Raw genomic sequence first — 18,409 nt, 5'->3', positions numbered from 1 at the left:
GGAGCCTACTGTGGGGCTCGATCCAAGGACCCTGGGAACATGACCTGAACCAAAGGCAGATGCTTAGCCAACTGAGCCACCTGGGTGTGTCCAGAATAATGTCTTAAGAACTTTCTTAACTCTACAGTTCAATTTTTAAAAATCATTTCCTATATTTCTCTCTTTCTGAAAACTAACATGAATTTGCCTGCAGTAAATTTCTATTCACTCCCTGAGTGGCCGGTAGGGAGGGGGGGGGCGAGGTGTGCTCATCTCCCTTGATTCCCTTGTTGTGAAAATTCGAACAACACAGAGTACAAAATGCCTGTCCTCCAAGGCAAAGCTGTGATAATCTAAATACAGAGGTTAGGCATTCACAGAGGGCTTCATCTAATGACTAGATGCTATATTAGTTATTTTTTTTATTAAAGCTTTTTGGTCAGACACTGTAGCCAGAACACTTTCTGTTTGGGGCCCAGGAGGTATTTTTTATCGAGAGGTTCTTTGTGGTAGATATAAAGGAATAATTCAATGTTATAAACATCCTAGAAACACTTGAAAAGAAGGAACCTTCTCTATAAGGACACAAAGTAGATCAAGGGGATCCCTGGATGGCTCAGTGGTTTAGTGCCTGCCTTTGGCCCAGGGTGTGGTCCTGGAGTCTCAGGATCGAGTCCCACATCAGGTCCCTGCATGGAGCCTGCATCTCTCTCTGCCTGTGTCTCTGCCTCTCTCTCTCTCTCTCTCTCTCTGTCTCTCTCTCTCTCTCTGTGTATCTCATGAATAAATAAATAAAATCTTTAAAAAAACAAAAACAGAAAAACAAAGTAGATCAATAATGTAGAAATTCAACCTTTTTATTTTGTCCAGATTTCTTGGTTCTTCTTGTGTCCATTTCTTTCAGGTTTTATATTGCCTACTTAAACTATTATTACACACTGATGGTGCTATGTTGACATCTAGTACTGTTGTTTTCCCTCAGATTTCTAAGTTTTAGTGGTACCTAAAACTGCTAACATAGTGGATGCTATGTATTTGTAACAAAACGTTCATTATGGATTGACTCTTTGACCAACAGAAGATGACCTTTTGAGGGCCCCTCAATGCTTTTTGTCTTAATTTCTACTTTATCTGATAGCAGTGTTAGCTAGCTGAGTTCTTTTGGTTTCCCTCATACATTATTGCTCATAATTTTATTTTTAATCCTTTTGTCTTATTGTCCTTGGCTGGTCTCTTGTTAACATTCAATGTAACTTAAACCAATCTGATTGGATATTTTTCCTTGTTATATGAATCTGTTATATTTGTTCTTGTTTCTGTCATCTCCTCCCCCCCTCCCCCCATTCTCATGCTATCTCTACCAACCAGGGAATTTTTTATTATTTATTTCTTTTCTTTAAAAAAAAAAAAGATTTTATTTATTTGTTCATGAGAGACACAGAGAGAGACAGAGACATAGACAGAGGGAGAAACAGGCTCCCTTCAGGGAGCCCGATGCAGGGCTTAATCCCAGGATCCTGGGATCATGACCAGAGCCAAAGACAGACACTCAACCACTAAGCCGCCCAGGTGCCCTATTATTTATTTTCATCCTTGCTGCATCTTTATTATTTTCTCTTTTAGGAATTCTTACTGTGCATAGTTTGGTCTCCAAGATCTATTTCCAATATTTCTTCAGCAATCTCTCATTTCCTTCTTAATTCTTCCTTAGCATGCTGGAGGGCTTCTTCAAGCTCTTGTCTCTTCACTAATTGTTTTCTACAGTATAAAGCTAGCCATTTGCTATGACAAAAATAATTTAAAATTTTCTTAATGAAGTATTTCATCCAGATGAGGTTAAGTACTCATCTTGATTTTCTCCTTTTAATGATGTACCGCATGTCCCCTGCTCCTTACTAAGTTTAAGAAAACGTGTTAAATACTTTCTCAAGTGTTCTTGTTTTCTTATGGTGAAGTTATTTCAGAGAAAGGGTTGTACTTTGTCAGGGTCTGTGGCAGCGACCTCCTGATATGCAGAAAGCTCTCAAATGTCTGCAGTGTTGTCCTGTCTGGTCACCTTACAGAAGGAAATCTCCCCTTTTCCCCTTGTGGTGAGGGCTCACTTCTCTGCCTCAAGTGTCACAAAGGCCTTCCAGAATCTCTTCCTACCTACTCTTTAGTCAGGAGTTCTTGGTTGAAAGTGGAAAGTGGTCAAAACATCTGAGTCAAACTAGAATGAGGAGGGTCATGGGGAATGCAGTAGAGCAGATGAGGCTAAAGTAGAAGTGTCATTGGTAACTAAGCTCTAGAATCTTAGGGTTCTCTCAGGACTATAGTCTAGTCCCTTATTCACAGTATAGCAACACAGTCAAAAGTCAGATTGCTTGGGTCAGATTACATCTTTCCACTTGTTAGCACCATGACCTCTCACTTCAGTTTCTCCATCTATAAAATAGAAAACCAGTACCAACCTCATAAAACTGTCGCATGCATTAAGCGAGGTGATGTAAGCATATTACAGTACCTAGTACATAATAAGCATGATAATATCACCTACCAGTAGCTCATGTTCAGGTAGGATTGAAGTAGAGATTTGTGAGAACCTGGTCTGTATCTTCCTGGTGGAAATTTTAATGGGAAAAATTCCATACAGATTAAAGAAACCAAAACAGGGGAGGAAGAACCAACTCAACAACAGATTACCAATTCATAGAACCAATATCCTAGGCAAATCATCAGAAAGCAGAAAGAGTCATCCCTGATTAACAACTGGGAGCTTCCTCTCAGTACAGATGGAGAAGATAGGACTCTCTGGCCAGGTCTCTAGTAGGTGTGACCACTTCCACTGGGCACTGAGCAAGTTCAATGCCTCTTTTTCTTGTTAATGAGGAACCAACACTCCCTCTCCAAGGAAAGCTTCACTGCTAGTGCCTTCACCCACCTGGAGTATTTACTTGGCTTGGCCAGGATCAGCTCTCATTTCCTTCCTGTCTTAATCAAGACTCTTTGGATGTAATATAATCAAAATCACACTCAATCAAAGGGATAATAAACAGCAGAAAAGATGGGCTAGACTGGGAGCTTCATCAACAACTAGACCTGGGGATTCAACATCCTGAGAACTTCTGTAGAATCACCTCCACTGCTCCTTGTGGAAATTTTTTTTTTTCTCTTAGACAAGCTCTCCTGTAGGGCAGAGTCATAATTGTGGAGAGTTCCAAGACTCTCTACTCTGTAACCTAAGAGATGCAGCTCCCTTAAAAACAAATTATCTGGATAGCCCTGGTGGCTCAGCTGTTTAGCGCCGCCTTCAGCCCAGGGCCTGATCCTGGAGATCCAGGAATCTAGTCCCGCATTGGGCTCCTGGCATGGAGCCTGCTTCTCCCTCTGCCTGTCTCTATGTCTCTCTCTCTCTGTGTCTCTTTGTGTCTCTCATGAATAAATAAATAAAATCTTAAAAAAAAATTATCTGAGTGACCTTGCTTGAGTTATCTATTCATCCCTGAACCAATCACTATAGCCAAGGTAATGGGGAGCTTTTGTCACCCTCCATCAGAACCACATGTTTGATGCAAGGAAGAAGCAGTCCCCTCAAAGAAGGAGTTGCTGTTTTGAGAAGATAAACACTAAATGACAACAATACCTCCCTCATACGCCATCTCAGCCGACAAATCAATAGTGCTGACACTGAAATCATCTAACAAGTATTTACAGCTTGGACAATCACAATGGCCACTGAAGCCAAATTCTGGAGATGTCCCTATTGTGCCAAGCCTAATTCTGTTATTTGCTGGATTGGGGGAGACTGAAGCATTGGCAGAGGAGGGGACCACCTGATGGCAAGGACAGCCTGAGGGAGCTCAAGAGGCTCCAGGAATGGCCATCCACCAATCACTATAACTGCATTTCAACATTTTCACAATTGTTTGGTTATTCCACCATACACTGGTTGCATTTGGTCCCATGGACAAAACTCCCCAAGTATCTAGGCATGTGGATGATACCTTTCACTGCTCACTCATATAAATAAAGATTTCTTTTCCCTTTTTGGCATATTCTGTTGATTGTTTCAAGGTGAATTTGAGAGGGACTAGTTCAGTATCAGTTCTTATGTTAACAGCTTGCCTAGAAATCTCTGGAATTTTTAAGATAATCTTTTTAACTAAAAACCAAATCTCATGGATGCCTAGAAACACAGAAAACTGGTCTAGTCCTTGCAGCTGAACGTTTGTCTGCTCAGAATGCCCAGGGACACTAGGAAGAAGTCAGAATTCAACATTTGAGAGCAAGTATTCTTCGCATCATGATCCAGACGAGTCCCAAATATCTGATGTTGCTGGCTCTAAAAGCTAGTAAAAACACAGATACGGGTCTTCTAAGGTTTTGTTGTGCTTATTTTGTCATTGTTATTTCATTATTTTGTTGAAAATTTACCAAAACTAAAAACCAGAACTAAATATTCCTCACAACCCACTAATTGTTCTACAGAAAACCTTTCTGTTCCTTCCTAATCTCAGTTGGACTCAGCCCAACTGGACGAAAGTAGTGAGCTTTATCGAGCTGATTACACCCTCCTGCCACACACATGCGTTCCCTCCTCATTCCCCAAATGACCACATACTTTAAAGAAAAAAGACCACAACTGATATCTCTAAGATATTTCAACTTGCTTAAAAAATATAATATGCTTTTCTGAGGTCATTATTTTTCTGTTTCTCTGCCTCTTTCAGAGCTATCAGAATTCTCTGAATTTTTTCCCCATAAAAACACCTTCAGCTTTTTCACTATTATAGACTGCATAGTCGTTTTTTTTTTTTTAATAATAAAAGGTATTCTTTGTTAACAAAACACTGAGGTGCTTGTAAGTTATTTCAGGCATATATGGAATTGCTATTTAAAAAGAGAAATCCCAGATACTTTAGGAAGCATGTAGATTAAAGTGGAAAAGAATATCATATCTTTTGAGAAAGCATCACCCAACTCTTCCACCATCCATGATATATTTATTGGCCCTTCCTTTATTAATGATGTCTGGTAGGCCCTCACCAAATCCATATTTCCTGGAGCCATCAAATGACTGGGTTCAAGGTTTCTCCTTCATAAACCTCAGGTGAAAGTTTTGCTGCAGACCATGGAACTCCAGAGATTTGGAGGATAGCTATAGATATTGTTATAATACAATCCTGTCTTGATAAGCCTGATGGGGCCAGCTTCCCACAGAAGTATCCAGAGAGCTCTAGGTATGACTCATGTCGTTCATAGAGTATTTGGAGCTCTGTGATGGTCTGGTCCCTATTCCTCTTCGATCTTATCTCATACTATCTCATACTACAACATACCATGTGTCCTGGACCTTGAACACACCAATGACTCTCTATTCTATAGAGATTACCAAGAGAGATAAAGACACACCAAGACCCAAAATGTTTCTTCTCGTGCTCTTTTGTCATCTTAAATCTTCCCCTTCTGCTTTACCTCTCTAGACACTAACATAGAATCTATTTGTTCAGCATATAATACAGAACTGGGTAAATCATGGATATTCGATGACTTTGCTCTATTTTCCTTCCTCCTCTTTTCTTCTGTCCTTCCCTTCTCTTTTTTCTTCTCTTTCTCCTTCTCCTTCCCCCCATCTCCTCCCTCTTCCTCACCACCACCACCAGCATCACCACCACCACCACAACTACCCATCGTCACGCTCACATTTATCCTCAAAGATGTAGTTCAAATGCAATCTCTTCTGAGAAAACTTCCCTAATCCTCTATTCAGAATTAATTGGACCACCTCCTCATACTCATTGCTTCTTTATCTCAGCTCAACAAAGTCATTTTACTTTGCATTAAAGTCAGTTTTTTGTTATTATTCCTACTTTTATTGTTGTTACTTTTATATTATATAAACTCATCCATTGGTATCTACTCTCTTTGAAAATAAAAATCAGATCTGATTTTATTTTAGAATACTCATCCACATCCTGGTCATGCTTTATGCTTTCCCTTAATAGGCAATTGGTAAACATTAGTTGAATTGGATTGGCTGCCAGCAAAATTTTCTTATTTTGTTGATATTTCAATACTTGATCTGAGTTTGGTTTTGCTGTACTGCATCTCATATTCTGTAACTTATTCTGCAAAGTTGAACATGCTTATCTTTTCAAATATTTATTTCAGAAATTAATTTTGAGGTGGGCACATTAATGTTCTCAATAGTACAACTTGGCTCCTCTGGAATGAGCTTCATGCTGTTCAAATGTGTTTCCCTTTTGGATCCACATAGAAGTAAAAGACTAGGTTGCTCTTGATATTTTCACAGGATATCCTCTGACCCCTAAATTAATTTAAGTGTACTGTAGGAAGGCAGTGAAACATTTGTTTGGGTTTCAAATCCCAAAACCTGACCTCCTAACTCTCGCCCCAAACTGCACAGGAAATTTCTAACAGTAAATCAAGAGCCAAAAGTGCTTTATGACAGAGTCAAAGAAAAGGAAAAAAAGACTGAGAATGACCAATAGGATTGTTTCTATTGTAATTTAAAAATAGTCTGCCAGCAGAGCAGAAATCCAGTCATTGGCTGTGTGGTGTAGGGATAGAATTCTTTACAAGAAAACTCTGTTGCCCCATCTTTTTCCTCACTCACTTTAGCAAGAGCTTCTCCTGCCTGGAATTGAAGGCACAGAGGAGACAGACCACATGCACCACTTCCTAATCACAGGATTCACTACTGAAGATCCAGACCTAATTTTTCCACTTCTATCTACTCTCTTCTTCTATCCAGTCCCCACACTAAGGTCTTACACTTATGCCACTGACTTTTAATTTTGTGATTTAATTCTAGCTTCATCAAGCTCAAGACCATATACCTGTGCAACATCTCCAACTTCATAATCCCCCAGGACTCACAATCAAATATCCAAAGCCATTGTCCAAAGCTCACCTTCTAATTTGTCCTCTCACACTAGACTGACCCTATTAATATCATGCCACGTCTCCCAGGCTGGAAGTCTCAGAGAAACTTCCACAGACCTTGATGGTTCTTCACATCTGATTAACTGCCATAGTTTACAATTCTTGGACCACATTCTTACTCAAACTATGCAGCAGTTCTTGAACTACTCCTCAATTACTACATGTGGCTGCTCTTAAAACAAAGCTCATGTTATTGAGCTATGTTTTTTCCTTGCTCCAAAATGTTCTTTGGTTCCTCACTATTCCCTCAGTCTAGCACCTAAGGCTGGCCGAATCATCCTCATATCCCATTGTTACTAGGCACCTACCACAGATGTCTTACATACATTCTCTAGGAAGGCAGTCTGATTGCTGCATTTCCATCCCCCTCATAGCCTTATACTGTGTTTAGCATACAGTAGGTATCATTAAATATTGATAAATGGAATCTCACATGCCTATCTTGATTCCAGAGTCCTAGGTCCAGTCCCACTCAAATGAAACCCTCCTTTCTTCATGTATCATCTTGTACCTGATCCAAATTCCCCTAATTGGAATTTTTAATAATTTGGGAAGAAGCCAGGCTAGATTTTATCTTTGCAATAGCTACTTGAAAAGTAAATTAATAGTGTAAAGCAGCTAGCATGACATATATTTTAAAGCATTAAGAATGACATTTTTATACTTAATTAGTATTCTCTCTCTCTCTCTCTATATATATATATATATATACACATATATAAGAAAAGTACTCTTCTTATACACATCTAATCCTGAATGCATCTTAATTTTATCAAAATAAAGATGTATATAAGAAAAGTATATACTTTTAATATACACCCATGTGTATATATACACATCTAATCCTGAATGCATCTTAATTTTATCAAAATACATTTCTTATTAAATATTTTATAATCAGGGGCACCTGGGTGGCTCAGTGGTTGAGCATTTGCCTTTGGCTCAGGTTGTGATCCCAGGGTCCTGGGATCCAGTCCTGCATGTCCCCTCTGCCTCTGTCCACGTCTCCCTCTGCCCATGTCTCTTCCTCTCTCTCTCTCATGAAAAAATAAAATCTTTTTTAAAATTTATTATCAGACACATCCTGCCCACTGATTCCAGTCAGTGAGGCTGTATTGTGTATAGTGATTACTCAACTCTTCCTCCTCTGACCTCCTACTTTTCAGTGATTGATGCAAAGTGAGCCTCTTCTGAGCCTGACATCAAAATCAACTACCATTTTCTACTTTAAATTCATGCAAACTATCACTGCAAGACTGGGACGTCTTCCTAGAAGTACGAGCAACAGCTTCAGAATCTTGAGTCTCAATGCCTTGGAAAACTGGTGTGACCTCATACTGCCTGTGGGCTCATCTATGGAAAGGATAGTGATGATTGGAGCTCTTATGCCCAGTCTCCAGTACTGCCTGGCCCTACGAATTTAGAAGCATTTCCCTTTGCCCAAGCCATGAGGATTAGTTAGCTGAGTAGCAAAGACTAAATTCTTACTCCCTGGTTATTTCCAGGTGGACATAACTGGCTCCGGAACCAGCCTGGGATCAGATTTTACCTTTTTACCCCAATCTGCTGTCCACACCTCCTCAGCTGACTGATGAGGTTCCTATTATCCCAATTGCCCCCAGCAAATGATACTCAATCATTGCTGAATCTAGCACAACATGGGAGTAATTTGGAGAATTCTAGGCTACAATGCCTACAGACATCATCAAACTGGAAGAAAATGCTGTGGTTGGATGTGTCATGTGGCATTAATTAAAAACAACCTGCATTTTTACAAATGCAGCTGAGCGCCCACTTATACTCCTCTACAGTTTCCAGTTAGCAACCACAAAAAACATTCTCCATCCCTTTAACTTCACAGAAACCACCACCCGTAATTCACTCCAAGGCACAGAATTCCAGTGGATTGGTTCTTAATTAATCTGTGCAGGGGAGACATTTTCCCATGCAAGTTACCATGTGAGTGATAACCCAGTGTTGCAATATCCCACTCAATTTGCCTTAATATTCACACAAGCAAGGAATTTGAGACCCAGGGAAACCAGCAACTCCTTGGAAGACTGCCATCTACTATCAAGTTACTTTAGCCTAGAGGCTGCCCTTTAGGATATATCACATTAGGAAGGACTTCCTTGAGAAAGGGGTGCTTCAGGACAAATTATTCAGTGTGGGCTCATGCCTACATACACAGATATTCAGACAAGACCTTGATGTGTTCATTTAACCCTCTTGGCCTCTGTTTTCTCATCCATTCAATAGGGATAGTAACCTCTACTTGCTTCATAAAATTGTTGTAAAATAAACAATAAACAGCAACTCAACGTGCAATGCAAGGAAAGCAAATGCAATGCCTTTTTTTGTTGCAAAAATAGGCACCCCATATCTACTGCCAGGCCTCAGTTCCCCTTTCTCCTTTCCTCAGGCACAAGCATGTGACATAAGGTGACAGGCAAATGTCACTAGATATTGCCATTAAGAAAAAGAAAAATTAAAAGTGATCATTATCCATGTACCCAATATGCTTGGCATATTTTGGGAGAGTGAAAAAATGTGTTGGTCCATGAATAGCAAGCATATTATGCTTTCTAAATCAAACTATCAAGATGGAAATGATGATATAGTTGAAAAAACACAATTCAACACTGCCTAGAAAAAAAAAGATGTAGAGATAGTAGGACACCCATACATGCACACACACACACACAATGGTAAATTGTTCTTAGTAGGTTAATATCAGTTACAGTATATATTAAGGACAACCTTGGAAGGTAAATCATTAGAAAATGGCAATCTGGAGACTGAGGATGAAAGAGAATGGAGCAACTCAAACTTTGTAGTTTGTAATGGGAGTTAGAGTTTATAGGATTCTTGCAAAGACAGAGTCTCTGTTATTTCTGGTACCTTAATTATAGGGCCACTTCCTCTTTTGCTCACTATCGGAGGTCCTGTCCAGAATCCTGTCACTTTTGTTGGCTTGGGCATTAGCAGTTTCATGATTAAAATGATCCTTCACTGATGGAAATGAGCAAAGAGAAAATGACCAACAGTTAGGTCTTGGGTGAGTGTTTGGGGGATTAATAGAGTATAGTATTGTTTAAGAGAAGAAAAAATAAGAATTAAAAAGGTTCTCCTACAACATGTGGTCCAAATCCTTCACTGGAGGCATTAAAGCTCACAAAGAAGAAAAGACCCGCCCAAGTTCAAAGCAAGTAACTCCTACAGCTGGTAGGAGTCCATTGAGTAAGGCTGGCCTCATATCACAAGTGACCAGAAGGAATCACTGCTATTTTCCCAAGGACTAACACTCAGAAAGTCTAATGTCTTTGTTACTCCCTTGAGTAATTGTAATTTAATTAAAAACAAGTATTTCGTTAGGAAAATTTGAAGAAAATGGAAATCCAATCACTCATTTTTGTCTTCTTGGAAATTGTGGTGAATTGTGGGCAATTTCTCAAAATATTCAGCCTTTTAATTCAGTATTATGTATTTTATGGAATTCTTGGTTTGGGGCAATGAGATCTGTCCCTTTTTTTCCTTTCATTTTCCAAGTATTTTCCAAGTGTATCCTACCTTTTTCTTGCTCTTCTTGCTTAGCCCCCCTCTTGAAATGAATCATCTGAAACAAATTTGTCAAAAATGAATGTTTGCAATTGCCACTTCACATTCTTTAAACCTGTATACAGTCAAGAGTAAAGTGGCAATTTTGTCATAAAATTCTAGCAGTTCTATTCACTTCCTCAGTATTTTTGTCTTTTTCCTAAATTTAAAGTAACTTCTATCAATATTAGCTATCTAGCCACTTAGCACCTTTTCAACTGCATATTGCTTTTATGCTTTAGAAATTCTTGTGTAACTCTTCTGCAACCTTATATTGCAATCATTATGTTGCAAACAAAACCATCTTTCCTAAAACTTGAGGCTATGGGGAAAAGCATGAAAAACCTCAGTAAAGATTTAGGGACAAGCTATGCCTAAGCTTTTAAACCAGCTGTTGGCGTGAAGGGCACAAACAAATGCAGAGCAGTGAAATGTGATTGGCAAGGTGCCCTCTAAGGACAGGCCTACAGCTGGAAATCCTGGAGATCACATTGCCACCACCTGGGTACAGACATGTACATCAGACATTTGTGCAAGAGTCAGGAGTTGAAAATTGAGCACAAATACTGATATATGTTGGACACTCTGAAATGACAGAGGTAAATTCCATAAATATATAATGTAATAAAAAATAAGCCTTTTATGCAAAAACCTGCACACAGATATTTATAGTAGCTTTCTTCATGATTGCAAAAACTTGGAAGAAACCAAGATGTCCTTTAGTAGGGGATTGGATAAATAAACCATGGTACATCCAGACAATAGAATATCAGCCAACAATAAAAAGAAAAAAGCTATCATGAAGACATGGAGGAAACTGAAATGAATTTACTAAGTGAAAAAAAGCCAATCTGAGAAGGTTTCATACTGTATGATTCTAACCACACAGCACTCTAGAAAAGGGAGAAAACTGCATATATCAAAGGATCGGTGGTTGTCAGCGATTCGGGGTAGGGGTGATGAATAGATGGAGCACAGAGAATGGTTAGGGCAATAAAATTACTCTGTAGGCTTCTACAATGGTAGATATGTGTCATTCTCCATCTGTCCAAATCCATAGAATGTACAACACCAAGAGTGAACCCTAACGTAAGCTCTGGACTTTAAGTAATAAATGACAATGACATGTCAATGGGGGTTCACCAATTGTAACACAAGTCCCACTGTGTGCAGGAGGTCAGTCATGGAGGCTGTGCTTGGGTAAGGGCAGGTGAATAACACTCAGCATCTTCCCCTCAATTTTTCTGTAAACTTAAAACTTCTCTAAAGAAATAAAGCCTACTAAAGAAAAATTTTGATTATCTTTATTATTAATAATACTAGCTAACACTGAGTGTTTAATCAGTGCCAGACAGCACTCTCGGTCCTTTATTTGCATCCATTTATTTAATCCTCAAAAGAGCCCTAGAAGGTAAGCACTAGTATGACTTGCATTTCCCTGATGAAGAAGCCACAACGCAGAACAGCTTAGTGACTTGCACAAAGTCACATGACCTAGCTTTCATATGCCGGGAGTCAGGCTCCAGATTTGTTTCTTTCATTGTCTCCAAGGCTCTCACATCTGAATAGCAGTTGTACTATGAAAGGGAAGGAGGAAATAATTCAAAGCCTGGATTGTGAAGAGTGTTTTCTGAGCAAAGACAGGAGACCTCCCAGTTGTAGCTGCACTTTGGCCTGAGCTGAGGGACCCCGACCCCTCGCCCCACATCAGCGTGGCTATGGCAGGAGCCATGTGCAAGCACGCTGTCTGCTGGACACCACAGTGCCCGTGGTGAGCTCTGGGATGGATGTGCGGGTCCTCACCCCTACAGAAGGACCTGATTGAAGAGGTGGCGTGCACGGGAAGCTCATGGGGATTTCACAGCCCTGTCTTCCGACTTGGGCAAAGGGCACCAGTGTTTGTTTTCAAGAGAACTGAGCTGAAGGAGCAGAAGGTGTTTCCAATGAAGGCCCACCTGTATCATGTTAAGGAACACACGGGAACCATGGCTTTGAACTTCAGCACCGATGACTGTTTCTCATGCAAGTAATAAAAAAACAGCCTGTGTGTGTCTATAGGGTCTATAATGGGCTGAGGATCACTGCTGACCCCTGGCCCTTCAGATATACCCCCCACGCTGGCTCGGGGCTGACCTTGCAGTGCCCAGAGTCCATCACTTGAGCATAGGAGGCTGCTCCATGATTGCTTCCCCCAAAGTAACCATACATCACACAGACCAGCTTCCTTCTCTCCCAAAACATGCCTTGGCTGGATGCTCTCTCCTGCCTGCCTAATAGACCACCTCCACCTTCCCAGAAAGGTCAACAGGAAGGAAGCCCTAATTGTGCTTTGCTTCCTCCAAGGACAGCCTCAGAAATGTGGAGGTGATTTCTAAAGAATGCCCTGAGGTCCAAGATCAGATGGAACCTAGAATCTCTGGGCCAGAAGCATAAGGATCTAGAGGCAATCTGAGGATCTCTGTGTTCTCACCAGCACCCCCTGCACTACCTCCCCACGATGTGGCCCACTGGTTTCACATATCAGCTCCAAAGTTTTCCTAAAACAAAACAAAACAAAACAAAACAAAACAAAAACACATTTACTTCCCCTTAGGGTTCTTTCCCAAGTAACTGGCAACTCAAATAATTGATAACCTAAGCAGCTGGTGAACCTGACACTGTAGTAATATTAATTGGTGGCTTCAATCTTACTATGTCTTCCTCTCCTACAGACACCTCTGGTTTAAACAGAGGACCAAGGGAGGCAATGTTTAACCCAACAGATGGCTTAGCAAACAGTGGAATTTCTGACGCTATGATCCTAGACTGGTGTTTGCTGACTTGCCAGTTCTTTCCAGACCCTACTGAAGCCCTAGTGGGCGTCCTTCATCACCCACATTTGTGACTGTCCACTCAGACTACAGGAAGGCTAGCTCGCCTGAGACCACAGGCTGACTTCCCATAAGTTTAAGAGGTCTGTACCAAATTGGGGCCATGAGAGTTGCCTCATTTGCTAGTTTGCTCCTGTGTAAGTTAGCAAAGTCACAGCCTGAGTCATGGGTCTTCCCTGGGACAGCTCTGCTCTCTGTGGGAAATTAAAAGCCTAAGTTTCAGGGCATGTCTGCACTATTGCAAAACTATGATACAAATGAAGATGTCTGTCCCCAAAGTTCATTGTGAAGATCCAAAAAAAGTACAGGACAATGTTCTGTGAACTTTATTTTTAAAAAAAGATTTTATTCATTTATTCATGAAAGACAGAGACAGAGACAGAAGCAGGTTCCACACAAGGAGCCCGACGTGGGACTTGATCCCTGGTCTCCAGGATCAGGTCCTGGACTGAAGGTTGCGCTAAACACCTGAGCCACCCAGGCTGCCCTGTTCCCTGAACTTTAAATACTTCACATTTCTGCTATTAGAAGCCAGGACGTTACAATATATTTTAAAAGTTCGCTGGAGATGTAGCTTCATGTGTAAATGTTCAGTCGCAATTTTATTTTTAATCTTTGGGTCACCAGCTCTGCATTTAAATCAATGCCTCTATGACCAGCATTGTATTCTGGGCTACAGGGAAAGCATAAGGAATGTGAGACCCAGTTCTGCCGTCCATGCATCTACAGTCTGGCTGGAAGGCCAGGTCACACGTGGGAAATAGACATATAAGCAATGCAAGATGTAAGATAGGTTTCCTTGTTGTTGGTGCCTCCGTCACAAAGACAGACTCATGGACAATTCACACTCAGCAGTGTTGCCCATCTGACCTCTTTCACCATCACAGTCATCCAGGACCCCTTGGGCAGGGCTCCCCACCATTGCCATGATCCCTGCAGCAGCATCCTACTCTTTTTGCCTCCATGCTGGAGCCCCTTCCCACTCTAAGCCTGGGGTAGACACATGGGTTTTGAATCATCCCAAGATGAGAATAGAAACATGTTCTTCCAGAAAAGGAATGAGCCCAGTGGTATTAACCAGGTCTGTTCCCTGCAGCCTGGTCCAGATACCCCCTGTCTGGGCTCCTGGGAGCCCTCTCTCATCGCACTAAAGCACATACTCTTGTAAATCTCTGAGATCAGAGTCTCTCCAATTCATCCTGGTGCCCACAAACCCCAGCACAGGACCTGACACAAAGTTACCCAAAACAGATATTAGTGGGAAAAACAAATGACGAGGCAACCATATCGTGGGCTAAATGTTTGGAGAAGCTAGCCTGAGAACCAAACCCCATAGGCTCCCCTGGGAACTATTGTTAAAAAAATGACACCAAAAAAAGTGAAAACATATATGAGCATTTGTGTTTGCACATAAATACAAGAGCGTGTGGAAACGTGGGAAAGAAAATGCACTGGGTTGTTAACATAGCTGGGGGTGGGGAGGCAGCCAAGCGTGAGGGGTGGAGAGAAGCAAAGAGCAAGAACCACAGATGAAAAGAGAGGCTTGAAAGGGAAAAAGCTCCAGAATTTATAATAGAGCCACATATAAATATCTAAGGAAAATTAGGAAAGGGGAATGATAATTCTCTGGAACAAGCCAAATAAGAAATGAGGACAAGCCTAAGGGAGGAGATGAGGTGAGTGTTCGCAGGCACACATGCGAAGACATGAGCCCCAAGGCCAGGAGCCCAAAGGGCACCTTCACAGCACCAGTGTAGGGGCCTGGGTGCTCCCTAAGAGATCCAGGGCCCCCAGACTGCTGGCTCTGTAGGCTCCAGGCTTTCCCACTAGCATGTCCAACTCCAGCCGAGGACAGGTCCAAGTAAAATGGTTCACACAGCTACGCCTGCATCATATGAGCTGAACTAATATCAACAATTACATCAGGAAAAATGTGTTTACCTTGGTTTCCCGCCACAGAAAATGGGTCCAAAATGATGTTGAACATACGCCTTTCATTCCTGCTTCTATTAGAAGGACAAATAATTTAACAGGTGGGACTCAGAATTCCATGGTTCTTTTTTTTTTTTTTTTTTTTTTTTTAACTGTAGAGTATTAAACATTCCACTTTTGGTCAACTGAATCTGGAACCCTTCTTAACAGACCTCAGCGAGCTCTATTTATTTTGCAAAAGCCCTCCTAATGCTCACATGAGCAGTGAGTTGGAAAGGCCTGGGGAGTCCAATCAGACTGTACTTTTACGTGTTATCAGTACAATATGTTGCTTCAACTGAGAAAGCAAATTCTGTGACTAACTCCTCCAAGAATTGATCCAGACAGCTAAAAGAGAGGAAATCCATTCGACTTTAACAAGGCAATTGGTCCAGACTTCATACAATATCATTTCAGTCTAGAATTTTCATCGTCACTGCCAAAAACATCAAACAGAAACATTACAGGACTTTCACTCGCTTTTCACTCTCCAAAGAATAGCCAGCTTGTTCCAGGCCTGAGCAGCAAGAAAGGAATTAAAGGGAGATGGGGCGTGGGGTAGTCACATGGGGCATTTAACTGTTTCTCACTGTCTGATTTCTGAGCTTCATGACAATTATTCCTAAAAAGTTGATGTTTTGAAATTAAGGACAATCAGAGGTTTCCCTGTATGTTCAATGCTCTGCTTCTCAAAGTCTCTCCAACCACATCCATCAGATTATCATATTCACCTTTCCTCTTCTATCCGTCTGTCCTATGTAATCATTCAATAGATTATTCAGGAACTGTGATATTTATGCCAGATATCAATTAAAAAGTCTCTCAATGATCTGTGCATAGAAGAGTGCAATAGTAAAGGTAACTCTGACTACTACAAGCCCAAAAATATATAACGTGTCAAAAACTCAATCAGCATAAATAACTGGTTCCCATGAATTCCAAAATAGTACAGATTGGTGGCAGTCTGATTACACTTGAGATTTGGGGACCCATGATCTTTCCTTCATATTCTCAGTTCTCTACTAGGACCACAGAGTCTTCTATGTTCAGCCAGCAGACAGGGGATCAGATACTGGAAGAGCCAAACCCACTGCTTAAAAACCTCAGCCCAGAATGACACACAAGTCCCACTCAAAATCCATCAATCACCTAACTGCAAAGAAAGCTGAGGAATATCATCTAGCTATATGTTCCAGAAGAGGAAACACATTTAATAAAAAGCTAGCCACTGTCTGCCATGGACATCCAACTGGAATAATCCATTCTCTAACAATCCATACTTTAGAGTAGTGATTTTGTTATTACCATGGTAATTTCGGAATCACATTTTGGTTCAGGTTGTGTCTGTGTCTGTGCATTATCCAGATAACTGAACTATAATGACCTAGCTCCAGAATCCTGCACAGAGTTCAACACCTGATACTTGCCACAGATAAATACCCAGGGAATCCTGAAGTACACTATAAAATCCAAGTCCAAAGTGAATCAGATATACTTATGACAATCCAAACTCTGAGGCAGAGTATTTGTCTAAATAAGAATATGAGGAATGATACAAAAATTTGCCAAGCACTCTGCCTTCACTGTAGACACTGGCCAGTCTGGGTGCTCATATGTTCCAGGCCTGCAGTTCAGACTCCTAGGGGCTTTGCGTGCACAATACCCACCATGTTCCAACTTGTTACAGGTCACACGGCATGTCAGTAATTCTCCTTTAATCTTCAACAAAACTTTGTAAAATACAGCAGAAATTACTGCCTTATCTTTAGGTAGAAACAGAAAGTCTAGTGATCTAAAGGTAAGTAGATGTAGGAGAAAATTCTTTTTTTATATATAAATTTATTTTATAAATTTGCCAACATATAGAATAACACCCAGTGCTCATCCCATCAAGTGCCCCCCTCAGCTCCCGTCACCCAGTCAACCCCACCCCCCGCCCACCTCCCCTTCCATCACCCCTAGTTCGTTTCCCAGAGTTAGGAGTCTCTCATGTTTGGTCTCCCTTTCTGATATTTAGGAGAAAATTCTAAACTCAACACCAGCACTTACTTGCTCCCTAGAAAGACTAGAACTGGAGTCATTTCAACAACTATAGTTGGCTTCTTCTTTCCACACAGATTGCTTTTTCCAGATCATTCCTAGTGCTTTTATTTAACAAAAGAAATGTCTAACACACATTGTTCTTTAAATATGATTGAATTTTGCCAGATAAAACTTATAAAACCTAAGACTTTGTTGCCCAGAATATGGTTTGTGGACCAGTAGCATTGGAAGCCCCTAGGATTTTGTTAGAAATGCATATTTTCAGGCCCATCCCTAACCCACTGAATCAGATTCTCCGTTTAAACAAGATACTCAAGTGATATCAAAGCACATTAGAGTTTGAGAAGCATTGCTCTGGGATGTTGCTTAACATATTAACTTAAATGGTTAGTAGAGGAAAAAATGACCTAATATAAAAAGAGTTCCTACAAATCAATAAGAAAAACAAATATGGGTGGTTCAGTCAGTAGAGTCTATGACTCTTGATCTCAGGGTTGTGGGTTTGAGTCCCATGTTGGGTATAGAGATTATATAAAAATAAAATCTTTTTAAAAAGAAAGAAAAACATATAGAAATTGTTAAAATATAAGAGCAGTTTATTCACAGAAGAAATGTAAATAAAAAGTAAACATAAACATAAAATGTTCAGCCTCTCCAGCAATTGGGGAAATGCAAACTAAAGTAACATGTTACCATTTTTCATCTATCAGACTAGCAAATCCTGTAAAGTTTAATAATTCCAAATAGAAAATACTTTAGGAAAAGGGCATTTTCTTATGAGTGGAGAGTTTACATTGCTATAATCTTTTTAATTTCAAAAATTTTGACCAAAAATTTCCACTTTTAGGACTCCAATCTATAGAAATATCTGTTTAAATGTGAAAGATAGAGATGCCTGGGTGGCTCAGTGGTTGGGCATCTGCCTTCAGCTGAGGACATGATCCCGGGGTGCCAGGATCAAGTCCCACATCAGGCTTCCTGCAGGGAGCTCACTTCTCCCTCTG

General features: G+C 40.6%; 1 protein-coding gene across 28 annotated transcripts in view; it reads right to left on the bottom strand.

The window, feature by feature from the left end:
• Positions 1-18,409, bottom strand: part of LOC140601691 (uncharacterized) — a 388,441-nt gene that overhangs the window by 301,634 nt on the left and 68,398 nt on the right. Inside the window, exon 1 of one of the 28 annotated variants that reach the window (XR_012004703.1) lies at positions 2,900-3,085. The exons of the other annotated variants lie outside the window; for them this stretch is intronic. The gene's annotated coding sequence lies outside the window, so the exon portion shown is untranslated. Of the gene's footprint in view, positions 1-2,899; positions 3,086-18,409 lie in introns of those variants that run through there. 28 annotated transcript variants of the gene reach the window in all.

This window comes from Canis lupus, chromosome 12, assembly GCF_048164855.1.
Source record: "Canis lupus baileyi chromosome 12, mCanLup2.hap1, whole genome shotgun sequence".
Lineage (NCBI taxonomy): Eukaryota > Metazoa > Chordata > Mammalia > Carnivora > Canidae > Canis > Canis lupus.
This window is presented reverse-complemented; position numbering and strand designations above follow the sequence as displayed.